This window comes from Anopheles ziemanni, assembly GCF_943734765.1.
Source record: "Anopheles ziemanni chromosome X unlocalized genomic scaffold, idAnoZiCoDA_A2_x.2 X_unloc_2, whole genome shotgun sequence".
Classification (NCBI taxonomy): domain Eukaryota; kingdom Metazoa; phylum Arthropoda; class Insecta; order Diptera; family Culicidae; genus Anopheles; species Anopheles ziemanni.
The window spans coordinates 600,161-610,000 of record NW_026689785.1 but is presented as its reverse complement, the minus strand read 5'-3'; positions in this window follow the sequence as shown (position 1 = coordinate 610,000).

Below are 9,840 nucleotides of genomic sequence, written 5' to 3'. Positions count from 1 at the left end.
CTCTGGGTACCTCCGGGTACTTGGGGTTGGTTGAGGACTTGGTGAACAATCACTTGATATACACTCTCCGGATGTACTTCGGGTGTCACCTGTTGTCCGAGACCACTTGCATGGTTAGCAAGCGTTGTGATTCAATGGCCCTACCGGGCAAACACTTTGGGTTCGCAAGGACTTGGAGTGCCGGGACGGGTTGGCGGATCCAACACTCTGGGTACCTCCGGGTACTTGGGGTTGGTTGAGGACTTGGTGAACAAACACTTGTTGTACACTCTCCGGATGTACTTCGGGTGTCACCTGTTGTCCGAGGCCACTTGCATGGTAGCAAGCGTTGTGATACAATGGCCCTACCGGGCAAACACTTTGGGTTCGCAAGGACTTGGAGTGCCGGGACGGGTTTGCGGATCCAACACTCTGGGTACCTCCGGGTACTTGGGGTTGGTTGAGGACTTGGTGAACAAACACTTGATATACACTCTTCGGATGTACTTCGGGTATCGCCTGTTGTCCGAGACCACTTGCATGGTTAGCAAGCGTTGTGGTCTAATGGCCCTACCGGGCAAACACTTTGGGTTCGCGAGGACTTAGAGTGCTGGTAGTGGTTGGCGGACCCAACACTCTGGGTACCTCCGGGTACTTGGGGTTGGTTGAGGACTTGGTGAACAAACACTTGTTGTACACTCTCCGGATGTACTTCGGGTGTCACCTGTTGTCCGAGACCACTTGCATGGTTAGCAAGCGTTGTGGTCTAATGGCCCTACCGGGCAAACACTTTATGTTCGCGAGGACTTGGAGTGCTGGTAGTGGTTGGCGGACCCAACACTCTGGGTACCTCCGGGTACTTGGGGTTGGTTGAGAACTTGGTGAAGATACCCCTGTCACCTTGTTCGAGGCCACTTGCATGGTCGCAAGCGTTGTGATACAATGGCCCTACCGGGCAAACACTTTGGGTTCGCAAGGACTTGGAGTGCCGGGACGGGTTGGCGGATCCAACACTCTGGGTACCTCCGGGTACTTGGGGTTGGTTGAGGACTTGGTGAGCAAACACTTGATATACGTTCTTCGGATGTACTTCGGGTGTCACCTGTTGTCCGAGGCCACTTGCATGGTCAACGGTTGAGGTGGTGATGGCGGGTCGGTGCTGTAGGGTGCCGGCCTGTTGGCTGCCTTGGCCGGGTTGGTTGGTTAACACTTGATTGGGCTTGCACCCGAGGGTAATGGCACTTGAAGGTGGGTACTGGCCGGCTGACCTGGTGTGATGGTTGGTTGGTGAACACTTGGCGGTACTTGCACTTGGCTGTGCTTGGACTTGAAGGTGGGATCCGGCTGGCCTAGGCCATTGGTGGTTGGTTGGTGGGTTAGCCCTTAGCTGGGCTGGCTGGCTGGCTGGCCATCGGTGGTGTGGTGTGGTGTGGTGTGTGGAGTCGAGCATCGCGCGCCGTTGCCTTCTTCGGAGTGTTGTAGGTACGCAAGTGCTTGCAATGCAAAGAGGTTGGTGATGGAGTGACATTGCCTTCACCATGGAGTTGCGGGTACTTAGGTACTTGCAAGGAGATGGTGGTATGGTGGTGTTGCGTGTGTGGTGTTCGATTAGAAAGATATAATTTCTAAGTCCGGATTAGTGCTGTCAGTGGGGCCGCCGCTAACAGGTCCTGCACGGCCACCGTGGGGCTTGACTTGGCGCTATTCCGGACTTGGGGCGATCACGATGTCCCCGTGCGGGACTTAGAAGATGGAAGAACACAAGTACCCTTATCCCATGACTTGTGAGCGATTGGCATACGTTACCACATGAAGAGAAAAATTGGCTAAGTCCCGGATCCATATTATATGAAGAGAAAAATCGGCTAAGTCCCGGATCCATATTATATGAAGAGAAAAATTGGCTAAGTCCCGGATCCATATTATATGAAGAGAAATATCGGCTAAGTCCAGGATCCATATATAATAACCTAATAATCGGCTAAGTCCCGGATCCATATTATATGAAGAGAAAAATCGGCTAAGTCCAGGATCCATATATAATAACCTAATAATCGGCTAAGTCCAGGATCCATATATAATAACCTAATAACAGGCTAAGTCCAGGATCCATATTATATGAAGAGAAAAATCGGCTAAGTCCGAGATTGGGTCTGTCAGACATACACTTTCTAGATACCACACAAGCAAGCAAGATGGCCTAGTGATGGAACCATATAATATGAAGAGAAAAATCGGCTAAGTCCGAGATTGGGTCTGTCGGAAATACACTATCAAGTTACCACACAAGCAAGCAAGATGGCCTAATGATGGATCCATATGATATGAAGAGAAAAATCGGCTAAGTCCAGGATCCATATAATATGAAGAGAAAAATCGGCTAAGTCCCAGATTGGGTCTGTCAGAAATACACTTCCAAGTTACCACACAAGCAAGCAAGATGGCCTAGTGATGGATCCATATGATATGAAGAGAAAAATCGGCTAAGTCCCAGATTGGGTCTGTCAGACATACACTATCAAGTTACCACACAAGCAAGCAAGATGGCCTAGTGATGGATCCATATGATATGAAGAGAAAAATCGGCTAAGTCCCAGATTGGGTCTGTCAGAAATACACTTCCAAGTTACCACATGAGCAAGCAAGATGGCCTAGTGATGGATCCATATAATATGCAGAGAAAAATCGGCTAAGTCCGAGATTGGGTCTGTCGGAAATACACTATCAAGTTACCACACAAGCAAGCAAGATGGCCTAATGATGGATCCATATGATATGAAGAGAAAAATCGGCTAAGTCCAGGATCCATATAATATGAAGAGAAAAATCGGCTAAGTCCCAGATTGGGTCTGTCAGAAATACACTTCCAAGTTACCACACAAGCAAGCAAGATGGCCTAGTGATGGATCCATATGATATGAAGAGAAAAATCGGCTAAGTCCCAGATTGGGTCTGTCAGAAATACACTTCCAAGTTACCACACAAGCAAGCAAGATGGCCTTGTGATGGATCCATATGATATGAAGAGAAAAATCGGCTAAGTCCAGGATCCATATAATATGAAGAGCAAAATCGGCTAAGTCCCAGATTGGGTCTGTCAGAAATACACTTCCAAGTTACCACACAAGCAAGCAAGATGGCCTAGTGATGGATCCATATGATATGAAGAGAAAAATCGGCTAAGTCCCAGATTGGGTCTGTCAGACATACACTATCAAGTTACCACACAAGCAAGCAAGATGGCCTAGTGATGGATCCATATGATATGAAGAGAAAAATCGGCTAAGTCCCAGATTGGGTCTGTCAGAAATACACTTCCAAGTTACCACATGAGCAAGCAAGATGGCCTAGTGATGGATCCATATAATATGAAGAGAAAAATCGGCTAAGTCCGAGATTGGTTCTGTCGGAAATACACTATCAAGTTACCACATGAGCAAGCAAGTTACCACATGAAGAGAAAGCCGGCAAAGTCTGGGAATGTTACCACATGAACTGGAAAATGGGCAAAAACCTACCTTCACAGGGAACGTGAATAAGTAAGGCTGTAGACATCGGATCGACAAGCCAAAGACTGATATGGAAAGGAAATGAGTAGTACTAGCTTTCCTGAGAGTTGCAGAGCTTAGACTGCATATGAACGAAAGTTATTAAGCGTCAAAGTCAGAGAAGTTACCCAAAGGAACACAAGTTCCAACTTAGAGCATGTATACCGCCTAGACGGTAAGAGGTACGGCCAGGCTGAGGAATAAGGAAATGTTGGCCAACATGTTCCCTAACTATCCCCCGAAGACCGCAAAGCAATCCAACATCAACCAAGAAAGTTATAGCCCGATCAAGGAAACACCTACTTTGCACCGATATTGCACCAAATACATGTACCAAGCACCTTCGGTTGCATACCTGCAGGGGTTTACCATAGTAGGCCATGGAAGACCGATATACCGAACATAATCACTTTCTATCTCCTCGGGTGTTTGAGATAGCGCTTTGCGGTACAAGAACGAAAGTTAGACTTTATCTTGGTGCATCTTTTTGCCCAAGATCACAAGACCCTATCTACCAAGGCAAGAAAGTTGTGTGGGGACAAAATGTCCAAAAGTGCCCAAAGTGGCACACTTGAACCATATATTCGAGAAAAACACAAGTGTGGGCCCGAGCTAGCAAGTTGAAATGTTCTGACCGTCAGTAGCCCTAGTTGAGGTGCACTTATCATTATATGAGGCCAACGTGCCAGCTAGTCTCTAAAGGGGCGATATGGGTGTTCCAAGGTTTGTACCCAATTGAGGAAAAAACAGGGTAAGGTACGGTGTACCGCGAATAACTCGGGCTATAGATGTCCGATCGATGAGTTTGGCATATGTATGGAATGGTCTCGACGAGACCTAACTACCCTGAAAGTATGAAGGCAAAGACTTGAATGACCGGGAAGTAATTAAGTGCACAAGTGGTAAAGTTGCACCAAAGTCCATGTTACCCGAAGTGGTACATGAACACCCAATATTCGACCAAAACACAAGTTCAGAGACGAGCTAGCGAGCTACATTGTTCAGACCGTCAGTAGCCCGCATCAAGACACGCATTTCATTATATTGAGCCTAGCCGCTAGCTCGACTCGAAGTCGGTCATATGGTTGGTTGATGGTTTGGACCGACCACGTGGTGTACCAAGGTTATGTACCTTTCATGAATTAAAACTCTGGCTGTATGGCACTGAGCGACAAGCTAAGGTGTGATTTGGAATAGTCTTGAGTGGGACTATTTAGGAAAAATGCGAACAAAAAATCACAAAGTCCTTGGGCGAAGCTATTAGCGAAACATAGAGCAAATTGGTACCAAAAACTATGGAAATGGGACTTGAGTCAAAAATAACCGCAAGTTGGAGAAGATATAGCAAGCTTGCGTAGAACAATTATATTTGGTGCATGGTATCACCAACAAAAAAGTATATGGGGCCAAGGTGCTGGCTGGCCTCCAAAGTGGAGATATGGGCGATCCAAAGTTTGTACCCAAGTACGAACAAGTATGGAAAAAACAGGGTAAGGTACCAAGTACCATTAATAACTTCGGCTGTAGATGGCCGAGCGAGGCAAACGGCTCACCGTTGGAAAGGTCTTGGGGAGACCTATCTACCCTGGAAGTTTCATGAGGCTGAGTTGAAATACCACGGAGATATTAGGTGATGATGGTCCAATTCGGGGACCAAGTCGCAGGAAATGGCACTTGACCAAAATCACCCTTGGAAGGTGAATACCGGCTTACCGGTAAGAGATAGCGACTTAGCGTAGAATATTCATAAGTTGGGCGTGTAGAGACGCAACTTTTATTATATGGGGCCAACCCGGTCAGGGTGCTCCAAGTCGGTCGTTTGGTCGGTTTATGGTTTGGGCCGACCACGTGGTGTACCAAGTTGAGGTACCTTTCATGAATTATAACTCGGTCAGTTTGCCACCGAGCGACAAGCTGCGGTGTGTTTTGGAATGGTCTTGAGTGGGACTATCAAGGAAAAATACCAATCGAAAATCAGCTTGTCCATGGCCGAAGCTATTAGTGAAACATATAGCAAAATGGGTCCAAAAACGAATGAAATGGGAATTGGACCAAGAATAACGGCAAGTTGGAGAAGAGATAGCAAGTTGGCGTAGAACAATTATATTTGGTGCATGGCATGACCAACAAAAAAGTATATGGGGCCAAGGTGCTGGCTGGCCTCCAAAGTGGAGATATGGGCGATCCAAAGTTTGTACCCAAGTACGAACAAGTATGGAAAAAACAGGGTAAGGTACCAAGTACCATTAATAACTTCGGCTGTAGATGGCCGAGCGAGGCAAACGGCTCACTGTTGGAAAGGTCTCGGGGAGACCTATCTACCCTGAAAGTTTCATGAGGCTGAGTTGAAAGACCACGGAGATATTAGGTGATGATGGTCGTATTCGGGGACCAAGTCGCAGGAAATGGCACTTGACCAAAATCCCCCTTGGAAGGTGAATACCGGCTTACCGGTAAGAGATAGCGACTTGGCGTAGAATAATCATAAGTTGGGCGTGTAGAGACGCAACTTTCATTATATGGGGCCAACCCGGTCAGGGTGCTCCAAGTCGGTCGTTTGGTCGGTTTATGGTTTGGGCCGACCACGTGGTGTACCAAATTGAGGTACCTTTCATGAATTATAACTCGGTCAGTTTGCCACCGAGCGACAAGTTGCGGTGTGTTTTGGAATGGTCTTGAGTGGAACTATCAAGGAAAAATACAAACAGAAAATCAGCTTGTCCATGGCCGAAGCTATTAGTGAAACATATAGCAAAATGGGTCCAAAAACGAATGAAATGAGACTTGGACCAAGAATAACGGCAAGTTGGAGAAGAGATAGCAAGTTGGCGTAGAACAATTATATTTGGTGCATGGTATGACCAACAAAAAAGTATATGGGGCCAAGGTGCTGGCTGGCCTCCAAAGTGGAGATATGGTCGATCCAAAGTTTGTACCCAAGTATGACAAAAACTGGTAGAGGTACCTTTCATGAATTACAGCTCAGGCTGTATGGCACTTAGCGGGACGCTCAGCTCTGGTATGGAATAGTCTTGAGTGGGACTATCAAGGAAAAATACGAACAAAAAATCACCATGTCCACGGACGAAGGTATTAGCGAAACTTAGAGCGAAATGGCGACAAAGTCGCTGGAAATGGCCCTTGGACCAAGTATACCGTCAAGGCGGTACGAGATAGCGAGTTGACGTAGAATATTTATAAGTTTGCCTCCACGAGACGAAAGTTTAGTTATATGGGGCCAACCCGCTCAGGGTTGTCCAAGTCGGTCATATGGCTGATCGAAATTTTCGACCAAGTACTGAGAAAACAGGGTAAGGTACCGTGTACCTCGAATAACTTTGGCTGTAGATGTCCGAGCGAGGCAAACGGCATAGCGTTGGAAAGGTCTTGAGGTGTTCTAGGCACCCTGAAAGTTTGAAAAGGCTATCTGGAAAACTCGTGGAGATATTAGAGAAACATTGGGCCCAAAAGATACCAAGTCGCAGGAAATGGGCCCTCCAAGAACACCCTAAAATCCCAATTACGGCTAAGTTGCAGGCCAGCTAGCGAAGTGAAATGTTCTAGGCATAACTAGAACACGTTAATGCGCAACTTTTTGAATCAGAACTTTTTTCGATATCTGGCCCCCAAAGGGGGGATATGGGCGATCAAAGGATTTTTCCAAGTTTCGGTACTTTTTACGGTATCGCTCATAGCTCCGGCTGTATGCAAGCAAATGACAATCTAAGACATGATTTGGAAAGGTATTGAGCAGTACTAACTTACGTTAGAACACAGCGAAGCGCCATCGGTTCATGGCAAGGCCGATATAAGCAGTCAAAGATGAAAAATGTTGACAAAATGAACAAAAATTACCTTGGTACGCGAATAGCGGCCAGGGATGAAGAGGTACGAAGGTGGTGTAGAAGAATTATAATTAGGACTTGGTACGCTCTAAAAGTTTGCCGAAGACCGCAAAGCGCTCAGACCCATAGAAAGTGGCCATTTGGGCCGAACAGTGCGTGCAAAGAGGTGAAAATGCAAAAATTGCACTTTGGGGGGCGATTTGCGGGGGGAAGGAGGGGTCGGAGGGCAAAATGTCTCTTGACCAAAAAGTCTTATCTCGTCGAGATCTACAACATTGCGGAAGACCGCAAAGCGCTAGCTCGCAATCGAAAAATCGAGAATTTGAAAATTTTCTAAGTCTTGGGCTCCCTAAGGAAAAGTTTCAAAAATCACGTTTGTCCCCAATTTTGAAGGGGAAGGAGTCGGTTCCGGGGCATGGTGTCTTCGGCAAAAAGTCTTATCTTTTTGCGTACTTTCGACTAGTTCAATAAAAATTTTTGACCCAAAATTTGTTCGGCGGACCCCTAGGTCGAAAAACCCGAAAAAAGTCGAAAAAAGTCGAAAATGTCGAAAAATGAGAAAACCTCATATTCGGACTCTACACGAGCCCCAGATATTGAAAAGTGAAATCCGCGGTCGATTTGGAACAAAAAATTGACCTAGGCAAAGTTGTATGGAGGTAGGGACCCCTGAGAAAAAAGTTTGGTCCCGAGGCTCCTTGGACCACCAAGTCCCTAGGTCGGACCAAAATCGGAAAAAATCCGACCAAAGTCGAAAGTGTCGAAAATTTTAAAAAACCCCTTTTGGGGCCCTATGGCCTCCCTAGATAATGAAAAGTGAGGTCCGCGGCCGATCCGGAAGAAAAACTTGACCTAGGCAAACTTGTATGACGGTGGGGACCCAAAAAAATTTCGATGAGTGTAGTTTAGACAGGCCGGAAAATGTATCGGTGGTCCGTATCAAGGGACGTCTTTTAGTTCCATGGGGTGGTGGTCGTCGAACAAAGTCGCCTAGGTCGACCACCAGAAAGACCAGTCGTGTTGTAATGGATGTTTTGGCCACTTTGCTAGGGAAACCTAGTAGGTCGAAGCAAATTTGGGGTTCGAGATGAGTTGGTGAAAGTTGGTCCAACCTAGGTGTGCTTAGTGGAGGTTGACCATGAAAGTAGAGCATGATGGGAATGACCATAACTTTGGTTCTAGATGTCGGATCGGTACACTTTTGGCAGTTTTGGAAAGGTGAAGGCCTGCTCTAGCTATGTTTCCTACCAAGCTGAGCGCCTACTAGTGACCCGGAGGAGGTATTAAGGGTCAAAGGCAAAAAGGGGTACCCTAAAGTGCATGTGACCAAGAAAATGGGAAAAACGGTATCGCCTATAGCTCAGGCTGTATGGCTCGGATCGGAAAGCTTGGATATGCGTTGGAAAGGTCTTGACGAGCGCTAGCTATGTGTCCTACCAAGCGAAGCGCTAGGTGTTGAGCAAGTCGGTCATATTAGAGGGCAAAGGTGAAAAATGGTGGTTTAGAGGCGAAAATTCACCTTATGATCGAAAATAGCGGGCGAACGATAAGAGCTACGAACACGGCGTAGCACAATCATAAGTACGTTACCACAAGACCTAACTTTGGCCAATATAGAGCGAGAAGATCGGAGGTACCCATCAGGGTGATATGGCTGGTTCAAAGTTGGACCAAAACGAGACTTGAGAAATGGATTGAAACACGGTATCGCGAATAACTCAGGCTGTATGGAACGGATCGACAAGCTTAGATCAGTGTTGGAAAGGTCGAACCGAGCGCTAACTATAATCCCAAACAACCGAAGCGCTAAGTGTTGAGCAAAACTGAGTTATTAAGCGACAAAGTGGAAAAATAATACCAAAATGGCCAAAAATCACACAAGACCAAGAATACCGAGCAGGCGGTAAGAGATAGCGGGTTGACGTAGAATACTTATAAGTTTGCCTCTACGAGACCTAAAAGTCGGCCATAGAAAGCGAGAAGATCGGACCACTCTGGAAGGGTGATACGAGTGGTCAAAAATTGGCAAAAATGAAACATGGCTAAAATGGATTTGACTTGTGCACCATATAGCTCCGGCTGTATGGCATGGATTGTTAAGCTAGGATATGTTTTGGAAAGGTAACACCCAGCGCTAGATACGACTAGAAGAAAGCAAAGCGCTAACTAGCATGATTTGGAAGTTATTAAGCGTCAAAGTCGAAAAATGTTACCAAAATTGAAACTCGAGTACATTGGGCCAAGAAGTACAAGTTGTGAAATTTGGACTTACGAGTAAAATACCGAGCAGGCGGTAAGAGATAGAGACTTGGTGTAGAACAATTATAAGTTGGGCATGTTATAACCTATATTTGGCCCGAACATAGTGACGAGATCGGTGGTACCCAAAAGGGTGGTACAGGTGTTAGATGGTTTTCCCAGAGCATAAGCTCCACATGATATGGAAAACGGGAAACATCATAACTTCG